Raw genomic sequence first — 21,583 nt, 5'->3', positions numbered from 1 at the left:
TGCCAATGCCTTTCTTCTAGACCCTAGGCATAAATCCTTGGCGAAATGTTGTTCATGATTTCATGAACACTTCAAGCCAATCAGGAATTGTTCATGAACCATTCTCAAAAAGTTCCTGATCTTGGTTGATGTACTTTTGGACATGAACTGTTCTTAAGACACGTTCATGAACAGTTTATGAATTTTTGTTGAACACTTCAAAGTTCATGAACAGTTCTTCATCTAACCATAAATACTTAGTAATGAACATTTCATGAACAATTATTTCTGATGACTTTTCTGAGACAGACTTTGAGGATCAATCATGAATAATTCATGAATTCCTTTGTGCTAGATGTTTCATAAATATTTTTGAAAGTAATATTGAAATGTCTAGCATACTAATCTTGTAGATTTGTGAAACCTGTGAAGTTAGTATGAATATGCATAGTATTTTTACCACTGTAAGTAAGAGTTCTTGACCTGTTCTAGAGAATTTTAAGAACATTTGTACAAGAACTGTTCAAGAACTGCCTTCAGGAACAGTTCAATAACTTTTTAAGGACCTTTCCTGTTCTTGAATTATTCTTAAACTATTCTTGAACACTTTAAGAACTTTTTTGAACAACATGTTTCCTTCTGATGTTCTTAAACAGGTCTACACAATGTTTTTGAACATATGATGGACTTTTTAAGAATCCAATATGTTCTTAAAAGGATCTGTCATTGTTCTTGGAAGACTTAAAAGACAAGTTTAAGAACGTTTTAAGGACATCTTATTTCAAGAACAGTTTAAGATGATATCAAGAACTCAAACATGTACATTGCATTGCTGTTTTTACAAAGGAAGAATATTGTGTGCACAGGAAGTTGAAACGGAAGGCACATGGTTTATGTTATATTTGAAAATGTAAGTCTTTAATAAATTACCGGCTGAACTGATCAGCCATTGGTTCCATTTCAAGTTCTTTGGCACTGTAAGTGTAACCATTTCAGGGAAACCATTGATAAGTAAATGATTCTTGAACTGAAAATGAGACTATTCATAATGTTTTTTATACATGAATTATTCATGAACATATAGTGCAAAGTTGTATTATGCAAAGTTGTATTATGAAATTTAAAGAATATTATCAAACCACTTGTATCTCAGTTATTAGTGTTATATTTAAATTATTGTTATATGTTGCTATCAATATGTTAAGTGCTAATACAAGACTTGTTTCTTCTTACCCTGACCTGTTTGTTGAGCTTTGGTAACACTTATGATAACCTTTGCATAAATTGACAAATTCTTGTTCATGAATAGTTCATGAACACTTCATGCCACCTCAGTTCATGAACTCTTGAAGAACTATGGTTCATGAACTATCACTGACAGTCCGTGAACAGAAAATGAGCCATTGAAAAATAGAAGAAAAATGTTCATGAACTGTTCATGAACAGCAAAACCCTGAAGAATTTTTTAAGAATTGTGTTGTTCATGAACTGTTCAAGAACACTTCATGCCATTGGTGTTCATGAATAGTTCATGAACATTTCATGCCATAATGGTTCAATGCTAGTTCATGAACACTTCATGCCATAAGGGTTCAAGAATAGTTCATGAACACTTCATGCCATTAGGTTTCAAGAATATTTCATGAACACTTCATGCCATTAGTGTTCATGAACAGTTCATGAACTAAAATTGCAAGAACATTTCACAGACTTGGCTCATTTTCTGTTCACTGACTATTCGTGAACAATTCATGAACTCAGTTCATGAACTCAGTTCATGAACAGTTCACGAATTATTTGTGAACTGCAGAACAACATTTTGCAGGGAATGGGTTAATGAAAGACCTTTGTACTTTTAAGATTCAAGTTTTAAAGGCTTCAATTCCAAACCTTAGATACTCATGAGCAGCAAACAGCATAAAACTTAAACAGACTGCGAGTTACTTGCAGGCTGTTCTGGTTTTATGCTGTTTGCACATAGCCATTTTCACTTTGCCTTTGTCAGAGGGAAAGGGTTAATGGATTCCAATAAATAAATTCAGAAATTTAGTAATTTACAACATAGATTCTCAGTAAGCTAAAATAACATTTATCACATAATAGAATTTTCCAACTTACCAAAATCTTTTTTTTCCACTTATGCTTTCTTCTGTCAAACTTTGATTATCATTATTGCAATTAGATACTTGAATTATACAGACTGTCCTGCTTCTATAAATGATACTTCACATGTATCACTCTTATGGCTATGAACTGGATACCCACTTTTTTCCATATTAACAAATTCTTTAAATGGTGAGTAATACGATTCATCTGACCACTGTACCTGGTCCCAACTTTTACTGCATTGTAGCCTCTCGAAAGGGGTCACCTAATTAGGGGTTATCTACCCTAGCAATCCGGTCACTTCAAACTAGCCCAAAGATTGGTATCATTTGTATCATGGTTAATCAGAAATAAATTTTCTTATATTTGACAATAAAGCTACTTGTTTGAATAGAAGAACACGAGTTCACACCATTAGCTAAAGTTTGAATGTGTCTAAAACTTATTAACACTTCTAAGACCCCAAAGAGTTTCATATCTCAATAGCAATAATACTTGTATGAATTAATTTCCTTTTTTATGCATTAAGAATCCATTTGTTACACTAATTTTAAAGCAAGATGTATTTCCGCTGATTTTGATCTTTTATTTAAAATGAACTTGAAACCAAGATCCTGGGTTACTCTGTCGAATTTCTGTTGAACATAAAAAATATGTGCCAATTTTTTACCCTCAATTATACCGGTAAGTGTTGAATTTATTCATAATTAGAGCATTATGCAAATGTAACATGTGCATCATTAAAAGATTATCAGTTTTATCACATTTATGATTTTATGCTTTTACTTCAAATATTCATAAAAACTATTTGACATTTTGTGTGATAAAGATGCACATTAACTAAAGATCAACACAAGTTTATCTTATTCCCATTCTTTACCTACACAAACCAGCTGATTGTTTATGACCAATCAAAGTCCACAAGTGATCACATTAAGAATGGGTCTAGTGCAAAAACTGCCCATAAAATATTCAACAAAAACCTGTCGAAACCATTACCAAACAGTTCTAGGCAGTATTTGGCAAATGAAAAAGGCGTAAATTAAACAAACGCATATCAATAAAACCCCAAGGACTAAAGTGTGACATAATGGACATTACTAATAGGTGAGCAAATACGGAAGCAATTCCAAGAGCCATTTGTTAGCAGTAATACCAGCATCCAACCTTTCAGTGTGTAAACCATGATGTTGTTAAACAATTTATAAAGCACCTGCCGGGGAGTTTAATTATGCACTCTGCTTTTGGCCTTGTTTGCTGAAACTACACCTGAATGATGTTCATGATGTCATTGGTAAATAGTACACAGATGCTGCTATAAATGACAAATATGGATGAATATTATTAAATGTGCACTCATTGCACTTAATTGACAGTTCGTACTGTTTCTTATGTTTGCACACTAAGATAATGTTATGCAGGAGTATATGACTGACAGAAGGAAGGAATAAATTTACTACCATAATGACACTGGACAGTTACTTCACACATTGCAGTAACAAACCATAATACATGTACCACTATTCTTCTATTTCCTGAAGCTATTGCTGTCGTTTGTACAACCTTTTTTATTTTCAACCGTCAGGTGTCATAGAAAACAATAATTTGAAAAATTATGAACAAGGGCGAGTGGAGTCCATTTTTTGCCTAAAACAATTCAAGGGCTGTTTGTAAAACATGCATGCCCCCCATATGGGCTGTCAGTTGTAGTGGCAGCCATTGTGTGAATACGTTTTTTGTCACTGTGACCTTGACCTTTGACCTAATGTAAGTTATCATCCGGAAACCATTGTACTATTTCGAGTCACTGTGACCTTGACCTTTGACCTAGTGACCTGAAAATCAATAGGGGTCATCTGCCAGTCATGATCAATGTACCTATGAAGTTTCATGATCCTAGGCGTAAGCATTCTTGAGTTATCATCCGGAAACCATTTTACTATTTCGAGTCACTGTGACCTTGACCTTTGACCTTGTGACCTAACAAGAGCTGTCAGAGGACAGCGCCTTCGACTATTTGAGTGCTCGACAGTATAACGTAAGCCATCATAGTGAAATTGTTCATATTCAATAATTTATTAGACGATCTTTCAAAAATAAAAAAAGGAAAAAAAAAAATATTTTTTTATGGGGGGGGGGGGGGGGTAGGGGGGTAGGGTGTTGAGAGGGGGGTATAATGTGGGGTGTGGTAATTTATGAGATGTTTAAAAAAAATTGGGTTGGGGGGGTAGGGGGGAGTGAGAGGGGGGTATAATGTGGGGTTCTGGTAGGGGCGTGGGGTATTGTTTGGGTGGAATCCATTGTGGTATTCAGGTAAGTGTTGTTTTGTCAAAGTAATAATAAAATGTGATCATAAATAAAGAAGTTACGGCAATTTAAGCAAAATATTCAATTATCTAAGTGTAAAAGGCGCCATAATTATTTCAAAATGCTTGATACAGTGGTCTGCTCTTGTTTATAGGTTGGGGTCATGTAGGTAAACAAGTATGCAACATATAAAAGCAATATGTCAAAGGATATAGGAAATATTTGGGGTAGTACGCAAACTTTAACATAGATTTATCAATAATATGCATATTCTAAGTATAAAAGGGGCAATAATTATGACAAAATGCTTGATAGAGTTGTCTGCTCTTGTTTATAGGTTGGGGTGATGTTGGTAAACAAGTATGCAAAATATAAAAGCAATATGTCAAGGGACAACGAAAAAAATAACAAATGATCTCACGCTGACATGAACAAATATCCTCTATTTATTAAACATGAAATTTAAACTCATTGCATTTGTTTCCCCTGTATATAAGAAAGATATAATAGTGTATTACCTCCCCTGTCCTGCTTATATTTATATTAATCAACAAAATTAAACATTAACACAATATTTAATATACAAAATATACAAAATAATCTCATATTATGATAATATTTTTACTGATCCACTTTATTTTACTCAAATAATGATGTTTCATTGGACTGATAATTATAGATTTAGGATTACAGACCAGTTGCTTCAGTTATATTGTTAAGGTAGTGCACCTCTAATGATTTCCCGCGATTTATTTTGCGATCATTGTCGATCTTCAATGATCGGTTATTTTCGAGAGATGCATTTTATTTTTTTCAAAGTTCGAATTTTGTTATATGTTTACGTAATTCCTTTAGAATACATTATTTTCACAATAAATATTGACTTTGATCCAAATATCATCTGAAAAAATACGATTTCGCGATTCCTTCAAAGATTGGCGAGCCTTTTTACCTGTTTACGTATGCATATCTAATTTAAGCTTGCGCAAATGTGAAGTTGTCGTGGCCTAGTGGTTAAGGCGATGGACTATAAATCTTTTGGGATCTTCCCGCGCAGGTTCGAATCCTACCGACATCGCATAGTTTTTGCGACACGTTTTATTTCTTTTCTAACGTAATTTGATTTAATGATGCATATATGCTATGTTTTGTTGTTAATATGTTGAAATTTTTATGCACATCCTTCAATTTTTTAAATTAAAACAACGTTATGGCTAAATTGGGTGATTTACTGCTGAAAATACGGATGATGCATGTTGAATTTTTATTTTTATTTCAAAAAGTAAACGGTAAATTTGTCTATTTCTTGGTATTTTTGCTGTATTTAGTGTTTCTATAAAAACTATGTTTAAAATATAACTTAAATGGTACTATTTTGAATTTTATGACACTTTGTTTTTAACCGACCCAATTTTTACTTGGCTGAAATCACTTACATTTCATGGCGCTCTTCCATAGATAAAAATTTGTAAAAATAAATGTCTGTAAAAGAATACTTATTTAATCTTGTTTAAATTTTAAACACCTTTACTGCATCTATACACACCAACAGCATGCCCATATTTAGAAATTTGAATGAATTATGGAACTTTTATATACCCCAGGGGTGAAAATAAACTGTACAAAAGCTGAGCGTGGGGGTGGTTTTGAAAAAAACGGTATATTTTTTTAAAAAGCACGGAAAGCCTACCTACAAATTTGCATGTAGTCCAGTGAAATGATGCTGATTAAGAAAATAATTAATTAGATTATATTTGGATATGTGCCCATTAGAGGTGCACTACCTTAAGAGGTCGCCCTGTTGGCCGCGTATGCGTTCTTGAGTTATCATCCAAAAACCATTTTACCATTTCAAGTCACTGTGACCTTGACCTTTGACCTAGTGACCTCAAAAACAATAGGGGTCATCTGCAAGTCATGATCAATCTACCTATAAAGTTTCATGATCCTAGGCCCAAGCGTTCTTGAGTTATCATCGGGAAACCACCTGGTGGACGGACCGACAGACCGACCGACCTACATGTGCAAAGCAATATACCCCCTCTTCTTCGAAGGGGGGCATAAGAATTATAGAACAACATTTGTTGCGGTTGTCATCATCTGCCAATCTTAACAGACACATATTTTTACAGTTCCCTGACTCTTCTTTCTATTCTTGAGAGGACAAATTAAGTATCACCATCCCCAACCACGAAAAAAGAAAGAGATCATTTCTTCATAATTTACAAAAAAGTAGTTATTTTCTTTGTTAATTTCATTAATTGCATTTTTCAATGCAAATAATGATACAAATGGTTTCCATCAGTTAAGTGCAACACATTATATGCTAGTAAATTTTGATTTTTTGTATAACATAACATCAAAAAGATTTACCATGCATTTCATTAAAAAATAGATTGATGCTTAAAAATTAAAATGAGGCAAACCAATTTATGCATTCATAATTGCAACAATTTACAAAAATTCTATCATTATAATTTATTATTAATTGTTTATGTTGAAATGTAAATTTCCTTCCAACAGCAGGAGTTCCACAAATCTTTTGTTCATGGTTTTAAAAATCCATTATTCAAATTATTCACAGCTTCATCTAATGTACAGCAATAATTTCTTGAAAGAGGTTTATTTGCAAGCACTACTTAATTTGGCAATATAAAAACAATTCTTGTTTCTGGTTTCACTACATATTAATGTAAATGAATCACTTTGTACTAAATAGAGTGCACAGTTCCAAAATATTGCAAACACAAGTAGGTCACTTTGGCTGAAAATTGCATATTTGTAACAGTCATTTTTTTGCCATGCCATGTTCACCATAAAAGTTTGGCAAAAAAATCATGATTTTTGTAACACTTTGTCAAGGAGACACATCCAATGCGGCTTTTTAATTAAAGTTTTTTTATTGGCAAAAACTAAGCTTGTCTCATACATGTTTAAGTAATCATGGAAAGATAACACAAGACTTCATAATTATGTCATTAACTATTTATGAAGTTCTCCTTTTACATTAGTCACCTGTTGAGAACTGCTTAACCACAACATAGATGAGAAAAAAATAACAAATATGATTTTGTGATGGTTGGATAATTTAGCCTCAATTTTCTTTCACAACTTATGACATGCAATTTATCTGGGCCACAACATTATTGGAACATATGTCGTGACCAAGTTTGTAAGAGCTGTCTCCATAGGATGACATATGCCCCCGAAAAACGTTTTGATAGAAGTTATGAGTATGTTTCGAAACCTTAAGACAGATTTCAAAACCCAAATGAGGACTCTAAGTTCAAGGTCAAGGTCAAAGGGGTCAAATTTTGTGTGCATATGGAAAGCCCTTGTCCATATACACATGCATACCAAGTATGAAGGTTACATCTGAAGCGAAATGGAAGTGATGAGCATTTTTCGGAACGTAAACGCAAAGTGTGATGGAAAGACAGACGGACAGACAGTGCAATCGCTATATGCCCTCCTTCGGGGGCATAAAAATAAGACAAAGAAGATGGCTTCTGGTTAGCAGTTTGTAACTATTAAATAAAATTTCTAATTTATTTTTAATCATGTTAAAGTTAAACGCCAAAAACTGACAAGAGCTTTACTGAATCAGGTGGCAAGAATTGCAGTTGAAATGATTTCATGACCTGCATTACCACTAGTTTTATGGCCGGGCCAGCAATAAGACCAGTAATCCTTGGATTTGCAGGCCAGAGGCTCATAAGTTGATCCATAAAGACACATTTAACCTGGCCAGCAATCAGACCTGTAATCCTTGGATGTGCAGGCCAGAGGCTCACAGGCTGAGCCATAAACACACATTTAACCAGGTCAGCAGTCAGACCTGTAATCCTTGAATGTTCATGCCAGAGGCTCACAAGCTGAGCCATATACACACATTTAACCAGGTCAGAAATCAGACCTGTAATCCTTGGATGTGCAGGCCAGAGGCTCACAGGCTGAGCCAATAAACACACATTTAACCAGGCCAGCAATCAGACCTGTAATCGTTGGATGTGCAGGCCAGAGGCTCACAATCTGAGCCATAAACACACATTTAACCAGGTCAGCAATCAGACCTGTAATCCTTGGATGTGCAGGCCAGAGGCTCACAATCTGAGCCATAAGCACACATTTAACCAGGTCAGCAATCAGACCTGTAATCCTTGGATGTGCAGGCCAGAGGCTCACAATCTGAGCCATAAGCACACATTTAACCAGGCCAGCAATCAGACCTGTAATCATTGGATGTGCAGGCCAGAGGCTTGAACAATCTGAGCACACATTTAACCAGGTCAGCAATTAGACATGTAATCGTTGGATGTGCAGGCCAGAGGCTCACAATCTGAGCCATAAGCACACATTTAACCAGACCAGCAATCAGATGACCTGTAATCGTTGGATGTTCAGGCCAGAGGCTTGAACAAGCTGAGCCATAAACACACATTTAACCAGGCCAGCAATCAGACCTGTAATCCTTGGATGTGCAGGCCAGAAGCTCACAAGCTGAGCCATAAACACACATTTAACTGGGCCAGCAATCAGCAGACCTGTAATCCTTGAATGTGCTTCTAACTTCTAACTAAAAAAGTTCCAAAGAGACTTCCAGAATTAGAAATAGATCAACAAATAAATTTTAATGACATTGGTTTTACTGTATACACTATATGAAATTTTGTTTAAAATGGAAATATTTTCTGTACTTTGTTAATCATTATAAGCTTTGTAAGCTATTTAGTGAGATATTGAATATATGGGTCTTTAACATAGCCCAAATGATATACTAAATGTAGGGACTTGAACACAATTCATTTTATTTTAAAGATTTTACACTGACTTAAGTTCAAGCCATATCACTAGAAAATATTTAATAAAAAAACACATTTAGTCATAACACTGATATGGGAATCCGACTATTAAGCAACACATCATCACACAACAAAGACACCTTAGATGTGTGCGGTGATTAATTACAATGATTTGGAAGGTTTTAAATGGGTGTCGAAATCAGGCGTCCCATTACCACCAGTTTACATCCTTTACAATGTGAGGCGAAGCATTATTGTAGATGCTATCACAGTGGTAATTTCAAGTATTAGACATAATTTTAGGTTTTGCTTGGATGGTGATGAAAGATAAACACAAAATTTAATATTCTTTTTTAAGAGAATTAATTTAATCTTGTCATTTCAATGGGCTTATGTATGCAAATCAGAGTTGTAATAAAAGTGGTGTTCACATTTCAGTATTATAGACCATTAAGATGGGTAAAGCAAAGGAGTTTAGAAAATGATTATATCAAATGTGTTAAATGCAGTCTTGAAGTTACGTATTTGCTTTTGTATCTAGAAATTATTTTTAACAGCTTTTTGTATCTAGAAATTATTTTTAACAGCTTTTAATATGTTTAACAAATTTAGTTGTTGGTGTAACATTATAATTGCGGTTTAAAAAGGTGATGGTGATAATAATAGCAATCATGATGATGATGATGCAGCAAACTGGGAGAAAGTTTAAGAGTTTATTTCTGTGGACAACCATGTGAGTAAATTGAAAATGAAAGTTATTATAAACCTTTTTGCTGTTCAAATTAAACAATAAATCAGTGTAGCGTTTAGCTGGTTTGATAAAAAACAACATGACAGCACTGGTGGAACAGGAGGCATGGCACATCCTGCTTGCGCCACCCCTGAAAATGTCCATGCAGTTCATATATGAGCTAATAGAAAACTACAAAAAGAGGAATAATATGATGATTCTTTTTTTTCACTCGCTTAGCTGCATACTAAATTGCTAAGAATGTATAATACAAATAACTTTATGAACCAGTACTAGCACTTAAGGCCATATACGGGGGGAATTGGAGCACAATTGGTACCTAATGACATTATCAATTAAGTAATATATGCAACAGTCCTAGACCACATAATTTGTTACGTTTGTTACTAACTCACATAGGAGAAAAATGGGCCAGTACTGTTTAAATGCATACAAAAATAAGTATTTGCATTAAATTCATTATTAAGAAGAATTTATTAATTTGTGTTCTAGACAATACAGGTGTCTAATGTTACTAATTGATCCATTGTCTAAAGTTAGGACTCACCTGATAAATTTTAGCAGTGAGCAGAGTGATGACATAAGTTTTATATTCTAATCAATGTTAAAGCAAGTTAAAACTTTAAGATAAATAGCTAACACATTCAAAAAGATCAAAGTTTACACCCTCAACTTAAAATCCTGGGACTGCCCCTGCACAGAACAATTGGATGCCTTTGGCAAAACAGTAATTGATTTTTAGGATGAACCTCATAATTGAAACAATTAGTTGGAAACCCTGCCTTGTGATAAACCAATACTGACTAATGCGCTTGTTTAATTACAATTTTTGTCTCTTTTTTATGTAAAAAAGTGTTAAGATTTACTTTAAGTTACAGCCAACAAAGAAATAACAACAGTAGTAGTAGTGATAGAAGTAGTAGTAGTAGTGGTAGTAGTAGCAGTAGTAGAAGTAGTAGTAGTAGTAGTAGTAGTAGTAGTAGTAGTAGTAGTAGTAGTAGTAGTAGTAGTAGTAGTAGTAGTAGTAGTAGTAGTAGTAGTAGTAGAAGTAGTAGTAGTAGTAGTAGAAGTAGTGCTCGATTGGTCATTGTCGGCTCTGGTACTACTTACATGTACCCCGGGTACTCTTAAGTATACTTACATGTACCCCTGGTACGGTAAATATACTAAAACGTACCCGGGAATTTTAACGCTAAATATGTCGTTGTCGGCTTTTTAAAAACTTAATTATGTTCGCATGTATGCCAATTTTCTGTTAAATCGAAACTCATACTCAAAAAGCATGTTGATGCAGTTTTTTAAAGAGAAGTTTGTTAAAGATAAACAATATCGTTTAACGGAAATCGGTAGCGCGTTTTACGACATTTTGGGCGGGAAAACAACTCGGGTACAGTCTAATATCGACCGAGTACGTTAAAGTATATTAACTGTACCCGGGGAACATGTACTTAAGAGTACCCGGGATACATGTAAGTAGTACCCGAGCCGACAACGACCAATCGAGCAGTAGTAGTAGTAGTAGTAGTAGTAGTTGTTGTTGTTGTTCTTGAAGTAGTAGTTGTAGTAATAGTAGTAGTAGTAGTAGAAGTGGTGGTGGTGGTGGGTGGGTGGTGGTGGTGGTGGGTGGTGGTGGTGGGTGGGTGGGTGGTGGTGGTGGGTGGGTGGAGGTGGTGGTTTTGGGTGGGTGGTGGTGGTGGCGGCGGCGGCGGCGGGGGTGGGTGGGGGATGGTGGTGGTGGTGGTGGTGGTGGTGGTGGTGGTGGTGGTGGTGGTGGTGGTGGTGGTGGTGGTGGTGGTGGTGGAAGTAGTAGTAGAAAAGTGTTCATTGTTGTAGTGATCATAGTATAGGTAGTGATTTTAACCACTGGAAATAGTCTTTTGTTGAAGAAGTCTTTGAAAGTAGTAGTTACAGAAGTTGGGGTGCAGCATTTGATTCAGTAAGGCAGTGACAGTATAAGCTGGTGTAGTGACAGTAAAAGCTGTTAAAGTGACAGTATAAGCTGTTGTAGTGACAGTATAAGCTGTTATTGTGACATCATGAGGTGGTTTTGTGTCAATAGAAGCTGTTGTAGTGACAAGATTAGCTGTTGCAGTGACAGTTTATACTGTTGCAGTGACAGAATAAGCTAATGGTGTGACAATATAAGCTGTTGTAGTGACAGTGTAAGCGGTTGCAGTGACAATTCAAGCTGTTTTAGTGACACTATAAGCTGTTGTTGTGTCAATAGAAGCTGTTGCAGTGACAATATAAGCTGTTGCAGTGACAGTTTAAGCTGTTGCAATGACAGCATATGCTGTTGCAGTGACAGTATAAGCTGTTATAGTGACAATATAAGCTGTTTAAGTGACAGTGTAAGCTGTTGCAGTGACAGTATATGCTATTGCAGTGACAGCAAAAGCTGTTTTAGTGACAGTATATGTTATTACCTGATGTCTTATATAAATGATAATTAATTATTTTTTGCTATTTCCTCGTAGAAAAAGAAATTTGCAATGTTTTAAACTGTTACCGGTGAATATCGAACTGTTGACCGGTCAACAGTTTGAACTGAAAAAATGACGTCATTTTACCTTAAACAGTCAAAATTATTTATTTAATCGATTACTGTTGTGTGTAAATAAAAATTTAGTTTGCTGTTATTTCTATGTTGGAAATTTGATCAGGTAATAAAACACTTATTTCAAGGATGCTTGGTGAACAGTCAAAACTGTTGTCCCTCGGTATCAGGGCTGACATTTGGAACTGTTGCCCTCGGCCGATAACAGTTTTAGCTGTTGCAGTGACAGTATTAGCTGTTGTAATGACAGTGTTAGCTGTTGCAGTGACAGTGTTAGCTGTTGCAGTGACAGTATTAGCTGTTGCAGTTATAGTATTAGCTGTTGCAGTGACAGTATTAGCTGTTGCAATGACAGTGTTAGCTGTTGCAGTGACAGTTTTAGCTGTTGCAGTGACAGTATTAGCTGTTGCAATGACAGAGTTAGCTGTTGCAGTGACAGTTTAAGCTGTTGCAGTGACAATATACGCTGTTGTAATGACAGTGTTAGCTGTTGCATTGACAGTTTTAGCTGTTGCAGTGACAGTTTTAGCTGTTGCAGTTACAGTATTAGCTGTTGCAGCGACAGTATTAGCTTTTGCAGTTAAGGTTTTAGCTCTTGCAGTGATATTAAAAGCTGTTGCAGTAACAGTATTAGCTGTTACAGTGACAATAGAAGCTGTTGCAGTAGGAGTAACAGTAGTAGAAACAAATGCAAGGGCTGTAATAGTAGTGGTGGTTGTAGCAGCACTGTTAGCATGATGACACAAGTAGAAATGTATAAGTAACATAAGTTGCGTTGGTGCTGGTGGCAACAGTAGTGGTAATAGAACTTGCAGAACTAAAGCCAGTAAAAGAAGTACAAACATGTTAACATGCAAATACTTTTAAAAACCATTTCATAAAATTACTTTTACTTTCAACATTTTTTTATTTAGTTCATTGATAAATCTTAAGTTGCCCTTTATTAATGATCTGAATTTCACATTCAAAAATTATTATTAATGGAAAACAGGCGGTCAATCAGTTAACAAAAGTTAAGAAAGTGACTGAATAACAAAGAAATGCAGTTAATGAGTAATTTGAAAGCAATTTTTTATCCTGAACACCCTAGAGGCAGATATGTATCAAAGCTGTCAAAATTTGTTCTGTCTTAATCTACCATTATAGGTCTCCCTCCACTTCAAAAGGTGAAACATGGGTATCAGATCAGGGGCATGGACTTCCCATCAGATTGTGGCTGGGGCAAGGGGAGAAACAAATGTTCTGAAATGTTTCATGGGTTACAGATTCTATGACTTAATGGTTATCAAACTTCTATACTCAAACCCAAACTGTATTTATACCACTACATAGTTATCAAGATTGATTGATTACAAACATCTACAGTTATAGTCCATAGCATATATACCATACAAACAAAATCAAAAGTGATTGATCACAAACATATAGTACATTACATTTCCACAATCAATTGAATAATAGTACTGCTACATCAGAATAGATATATCCAGATTTTACCAAAAAATGTTTGTTTCACTTACAGCTTTTTGGTAATTCACAAACATAATGCACATAGTCTTTTGTAGAAACTGTGAGTAGAACCACGAAACAATTTTGTTATGTGCAAGTGCAATTACTGGATATCAGCTTATTAATTAAAATATGGTTGACCTTTTTGGATGTTTCCGTGTTACAGATTAGTCAAATTACAGACAATTATAAGAAAACATTTCAAACTTGTCATAAAATCAAATATATTGCAAATTACATACATTTTGTTATTTCTTTACTAATAAAAAAACACACAGTACCGTTATTTTCAGAAAAAGACAATTAAAGACATGGCCCAGATAAGAGAGTGCTAATTCAATTGAGCCTAGCTCTGGCAAAACAGGGCTACATGCATGTGAGTAATTAAGTATCTTCCCAGATTAATCTGTACAGGTAAATCAGGTAGGAGAATTTCTGCCTCGACTGGATTTTTGCCTTTCAACAAAAATTCCAAAAGCGTTTTTCCTGATAAGCCTGTGCAGACTACCGTATTTTGTCATGTAAAGCATGCATAAAGGTTTATATAAAATATGCAAATATTTCTTTGTCTGTGTTTGTGCACTTCTACCTTAGCAGCTTATGTTAGGCTGGTAAAGATAGATGTCAACAAAGTCTTTTTTGCGGGTAACTGTAGGTGTTTTCCAGTTTGGTCCAGGTTTTTGGCTCCTTCATTGTACATCACATTCACGCCTGTGTAGTACACAGACTAATCTCGTACAACTTTTTATTTATATGCACTAAGCCCCATTTTTCCAGAGCGAGTATAAAATGAATTTTCAGTAATGGGACTTTGCCCAACATGCAACTATAAAACTGGCTCCAGAAACACTGAACATAAAAGCACAATCAAAACTTGTCATGCAACAAGGTCATACATTTCAGAAGGGCCTTATTATAAACAATATGAAGAGATTTTGAAGCAGTAGATCATAATTGTCAAGTTTGCTTTTCAGTTTTCAGACTGTGCTTGTCACTTTAATGACTGCAAGAGAGGATGTGTGGTTTTTTAATTTCAACATGAATGTCAGCAATTGTTTTTTGGCTAAAATCCGTGACTGAGATGTGCCATATCGTGATACCAAAACCATAAGCGGATAACATCATGTAAATTTTTATGGCTGTTTAATTAATTAATTTTTCATTTTAAAAGGGTTTTTTGCTATTGTTCAGCTGATTGTTCTTGAAAACATACACTAAAGGTTGAATTATAGCACTGTTTTCATGAACTGGGTGTTTTAAAGAATTATTGTTAGTCGTTATTTTTGTTAGCCTTGTGTCTAATATTCCTATGTGAATAATAAAATGAACATTGCTGTCACACTATTATGGTCATATGTACAAAATAGTTGTGGTCTAGATATAGGTATTTATTTATAGACTTCAATTACTTAAGCTAAATAATTAGTTATGTTGTTGAGTTATAAAGTGGAAACCATTTTGCTATTTGTGGTACCAAGGACCTTGGGGTTGATCCCACTCATCTAATACACATTTTTTACTGTGGAAGAAGACCCAAGCAGTGATATTTTTACAAATGTCTCTTCTGAGTCCTCAGGACTCGATAACTTGCAAATCTATGAGTCCCCACATTGAAAGAATGAGTCCAAATATTAAACAATATTATTTTTTTAGAAATTTCAATTAATTTTTGGGACTCACATAATTCGAAACTTTGCATCCCCAGAGGTTTTTGTGAGTTCAGGACGCAGGACTGGCAGGTTAAAAAAATCACTGCCCAAGGAAACCCAAGTTAAAACAACTTCAACCTTATAAGTACATTTTTAAGTGCAAAAACGTCCATTATGTTGACTAATTCCCAACACAGGTGGTTAGCGTGTGGCTATGAAATAAATTAGTAAAAACATCATATTGAATGATAAATAATCATATTATAACGAAAAATTAAATTTTATGGAGAAAAAAATTCACTATCAAATATATATATAACAAGGTATGCAACTCAAAATCACCCCAAAACGGGGTGCATCGCTTTGAACAGCCATATCTTCATCAATTGTGCACCGATTTTCACGATCTTGGTCTTATTCAACGCAAAAATGAATTTCCTTTCTGGAAATGTATATGTCTTGCAATATTTTTACAAAGCTGGGTCAACTTTTAAGAAATAATACGATACACAACTCGCATGACCCAGTTGACAATGATCATGCAGTCTTTAAGACTGAAATCTTCACGGAGTAAAGGGCATCTTCCAACACTGTATTATGTGAATTGGGAATATAACATCAATTTGAGAATAAATTGTGTTTAATCAAAAGTGCATAATATGCAGTTTTATATGTTGCATTTATCTAGTTTTACAAATTATAATTAAAACATATACTTACATATATAATAGCATCATTTAAATTGATTTTACTTCAAATTTGGATTTTTTATTAATTAAAAAAAAAATCCGCATGAAATGAAACTGTGTCCATGCCGCGCATGGACAGGGTTTAAAAATACACTTTAAATGATACAAATGCAATCACTGTTAAAGAAAAAGTCATGGAAAATTTCTTATTAAGCTTAAATTATAGATAATATATTACAAAAATATATAGGTGATCATGAAATGAATAGCTTTGTTTGAGAAAATCACCAAAATGATGTCCATTCACAGTTTGATGTCTTATTCCCAATTCATATAATACAGTGTTTTCCCTACAAAGGTCATGTACCTTGATACCATAATTCAATAAAACGTATGAAAAAACATTATTACCGTTCTTGTCGTTACATTATGCATCAAGACTAACTGTCCAGCGCCGTTTGAAACCTTTGTTTACATACATTTCAACTAACTGACATTTTAAAGACACAAGTGATTTCATTGGTCCAATGCGGAGGTGTGTCTTTACAACTGGAGATTTCATTCATAAAGACTGCATGATCATTGTCAACTGGGTCATGCGAGTTGTGTATCGTGTTATTTCTTAAAAGTTGACCCAGCATTTGTAAACATATTGTAAGACATATACATTTCCAGAAAGGAAATTCATTTCTGCGTTGAATAAGACCAAGATCGTGAAAATCGCTGCACAATTGATGAAGATATGGCTGTTCAAAGCGATGCACCCCGTTTTGGGGTGATTTTGAGTTGCATACCTTTTTATATACATATTTGATAGTGAATTATTTTTTCAAAAAAGTTAATTTTTCGTTATAATATGATTATTTATCATTTAAAATGATGTTTTTACTAATTTATATCATAGCAACACGCTAACCACCTGTGATTCCCAATACAATTACTGAAATTGTCTAATGGGTCTATTATGTCCTATGGGGGATTGATGTTTGAATCCCTTGAACTATTCCTGAGAAACTAAGCTTACATTTTTTTTAAAGGGATCTGTTCTCACCTTTATGAATTGACACGTTTTTTGTTGTTTTTTTTGTGAGAGTATACCCAAATGGAACAACAGTGTGTATAAAATTGTGAGGCATTAATGCCATAGTCCTATACATAGTTTTAAAACGTTCCAGCAATTTGTTAGATTAAAAATAAAGTTGAGTAAACTTGTCAATTGTGTTTATTTCAATACGAAGAAACAATGTGAAATGTTTTACAGAATTTATTAACCCATTCCTGAGAAACTTGATTAACAACAAAGTTGAACTCATCAATCATTTAAGTATATAAAAAAAATTCTTAAGTGTAAAAAGCCCATAACTTAAACAAATGACCTAGAATAGTAACCATACTTGTCCTTTGCTTTGAAGTTTATGTACAATTATTTTTAAAGTTGTTAAATAATTTTCTATTTTAAACACTGAATCTGCAAAAAAATGATTGAAAAATTAGTGTGCAATAAAGTATTGAATTCTGTTAGCAAGAAAAGCTCCTTATCTCACAATTAAAAGGGACTTAATTGAACAGAAATACATACAGTTGTCAAAATGTACGACTAACAGAACGCAATTAACATAACACATGTAGTAGAAAAAACAAGCACTGTATTAAACTGTTAAACAATAATTTGTTAAAGCACACTGTACCTTGACAGGTTAGAAGTCGTCACTTTAAAACTTAAAAGCTATTAATTAAAGCTAGAAAGCTCATTAATCACACAATATTAAGTCATAAAAGTGCAATTTCACAGTGCTGAGCCCAAAAACAAGCATACCACATAAAAAGTGACCTTTGGCCTGCGTATTATGGAAATAGCCAATTATAATTTGGCAGTTTTAAATTTGACCAATCTTAACATAGCCTTACTGTCACATGACTTCAAGACAATTAATAAAGACTGTGTGTACTATGACAGTATAAGGTCAAACTTACGGCAGACAAGAATGATTTATGAACAACATTGAAGCAGAAGGCTCTTAATTGTTTTTGAGTACCGGTATGGTTGACATATACATTTATGGTATTAATAAGCAAGGAGCAAACTTTGTAGTTTTTATTCAGAACACTGAGTTGAACACGTACACAAATTATTTATTTTATCTACTTCATTATTTTTCTATAAGGTAATATGAGGATCTTGGAATACCAGAGTTATATAAAATAATACAAATATCCATACTTTCTTATAGTTAGAATTTATTTTTTGGCAAAATATTGCTTTTAATTCACGATGTAGACTTAGACAGTACCTTTGAAAGCCAATTAAAGAGCAATCATCATGCTTTTACCTTTTTTAGATGATTACATCCATGTCAAAGAGCAATCTGATAATCCGAGATCTTTGGTTGATAATTAATTTATAATTATCCCCTTCCAAATTGCATGCCATGCAAAAACTGCAATTAAATGTTGATTGAATAAGAACTTATTTTACTACACGACTGGTTTCCTGTTATACAATGTGCAACTACAAGATTGTTTTGTTGATAAACATTATTTTCACTGAATAAGTTTAGTTACATTCAAAGTTGAATGCTTTCAAGTCAGATTCCAACCGTATTATCCGATGTATTTTACCCAACAAGGAAATTTTAATTTAATTATTAATATCAGCATTATGAAGCTATTCACAAATGTACAAAAATAGATGTATATCAAACATGGCACTGACAAAGTTGAAAAGGTATTGTCAAATTAAATATGAATGTGCATGGCTTATCAAAAGTGATGGTTAATTTGAAATGAAGACACACAAAACCTGGGTTAATAAATTGCAGATATTTAATCAGTAAATCACTCTCAGAATAAACAGTTATGTCAAAAGTGTTCAATGTACCTTTAAGTTTACTTCAAGCACAATACTTTTAAAAACAGGGCGGTATTATCTCCCTGTATTTATGTGAATTTCCTCCCTTTAAAATGTTGTTTTAAATAGTTAACATATTTATAGTTTATACCACGGAGCGTATATCTCATCTAGAGTCCGTGTTTATACATAGTATTGTTTCCAACACTATTATAACTATGGTATTATGTTGCAACTATTTAAAGTCGGGCCTCTGCCTGGTGCTCTCTGACCATTTCTATTTTCTTTTCCTGTGTTGCTTTCCGGGCCTTTGTTACATCCCCCGGCACGTGGTAAAAGGGGTTTACCACACATTTCTGTTCGCATAAATGACCGGGACGTCCCCAGTGATTTTTTTTGTCCAAAATAACCACTGATTTTTGGCTGCTTCCCAATTGCAAAATTCCACAATTTTTCCCAAAATTCTGACCAAAATTTTCCAAAAAAAGCCTAATTTTCCCAAAAAAAGTTTGTTTTTTTTTTGTTTTTTTTAAGAAAGAAGTCTCATTACTAAATTATGATTTCTTAACTCTAGATCTCAACTTTTTTTTTTTAAACATCCTACAAAATATAGATAACTTTAATTTAGTCCTTTTTGTCATAAATAATTCCCAAATTTGCCACTTTTATTGATTTAAAAAAAATCCCAATTTGACCAGACTCCTTTTCCCAAAATGGCTAGAAAACCCTCTGAACAATACTCTGAACAATATTAATTCTGTTACTTATAATAATATTTATAATGCCTAATTTTTCCCAATTTCATGGTTTATCGCGCTATTTTTCCCAATTTCACGGTTTATCGCGCTAATTTTCCCAATTCAAATGGCACAGGCTGTAACAAATAAAAACAAAAAAAATCACTGGTCCCCTCATCTGGCTAAACTTGAAATGCCTCCGCGCATCCTTCTTAGATCTACACAAGGATCTACACACTAAACACAAAAAATTATCGAAAAATGGCAAGTGAAATTTCTACCCATGTTGCTACAATAGACTCTCAGGGAACTACAGTTAGACATTTGGCGACTAACGGGGGACCGTGACGTTACCTGGTTATACTCCTACGGAGGCCCATGGTTAATTATATATCACCCTGAATCCCTGTATTCGAGGACGAATACATATTCAAGTGGGGGTGTATGTCACGGTCTGAACTTGGTCACATAAGGGGAGAAGTTGTGTGGCGGCCCGGTAAGCTCAGTCGGGAGTGCACTCACCCTGTAAGCGATGTGTCCCGGTTTCGAGTCCCAGACTGGCCGCACAATTTTTCTTGTGACACTTTATTCAATACAATATTCTACAACCAAATGAACTTGGAATAAATTAACCATGTTTCACCATTAACATGGTGGCAATTCACATATTTACAAACGATGCGCCAACTCAAAATGACTTCAGTGACTTATGTTATTTTATTGAGTATAGAATTACTGATTATTATACCATACCTACCTGTTCGGGATTTGTATTTTATACATATGATATAATCAATGTACGGTACTGCAATCGCTTCTCAATAATTGAAATGACTCACTTTCAAATCAAAACACAACAAATAATACAATACACAACTAATAATTTTATTTTCTAAATTTTTAAAAGAAAATGTCGAAAGCTAAACAAAGAAAGATAAACGTATACCTCCTTAATCGAATCTTTATACGGCGCGGATATAGTCTGGGTTACTGTCCTTTGATAGCGTAGTATTATATGGTTATGAAATGCAAATAATTTGTATTTGAGTTAAATAGTCCCTCTAGTCTTATTTGTAAGACGCGCAAAGAATTTAGAGATACTTTTTATATGGGCTAAATTCTTTGGAACCAAATATTACCAATATAAAAAGTAGCTAAATATTTGAGAGCGTCAACAAGTTGGACTAATAGTCCCTCCAACATAAACGTACAACAAAACAGTGTGTACTCGACCAAAAATAAATCCCAATTATTATCAAATTATAATATTTCATAAGCGTAATACGATGGCTTCTGAGGTAGTTAAGATTTTAAATGATTCCAAGCCGCTTACCAATCTGGATTGTGTGTGCGCAATATCAAAGAAATATGTTTCAAAATACATTCGGCGTATATCCTGATTTTGAAATAAAGGTAGAAAATTGACCTTTCTAAGTTATTAAATTAAAAACAAAAGTTTACCTATTGTTGTGTTATTTTTTCACTTTATAATCGCATATCCACCGCATGAAATGTTTGTTATGAAGTGCACGCATATTAAACCACATATAATAGTGCTCGCGGAACAAATTGTACTACGTAAGATCACATCATATGTGTCCTCACATGCTTGATTATACATTTGTTTGTTCATCATCTAATCATATGGC

At 34.1% G+C, this 21,583-nt stretch overlaps 1 protein-coding gene across 1 annotated transcript in view; it reads right to left on the bottom strand.

Annotated features, from left to right (window-relative positions):
• The window catches only part of LOC127878977 (protocadherin-1-like), a 63,772-nt gene extending 42,954 nt beyond the window's left edge, over positions 1-20,818 (bottom strand). Inside the window, exon 1 of the mRNA XM_052425554.1 lies at positions 20,692-20,818. The gene's annotated coding sequence lies outside the window, so the exon portion shown is untranslated. The remainder of the gene's footprint in view (positions 1-20,691) is intronic.
• Between the last annotated feature and the right edge of the window lie 765 nt (positions 20,819-21,583).

This window comes from Dreissena polymorpha, chromosome 4, assembly GCF_020536995.1.
Source record: "Dreissena polymorpha isolate Duluth1 chromosome 4, UMN_Dpol_1.0, whole genome shotgun sequence".
Lineage (NCBI taxonomy): Eukaryota > Metazoa > Mollusca > Bivalvia > Myida > Dreissenidae > Dreissena > Dreissena polymorpha.
Note: the sequence above shows the minus strand (reverse complement) of the source record. Positions and strands in the feature narration are given on the sequence as shown.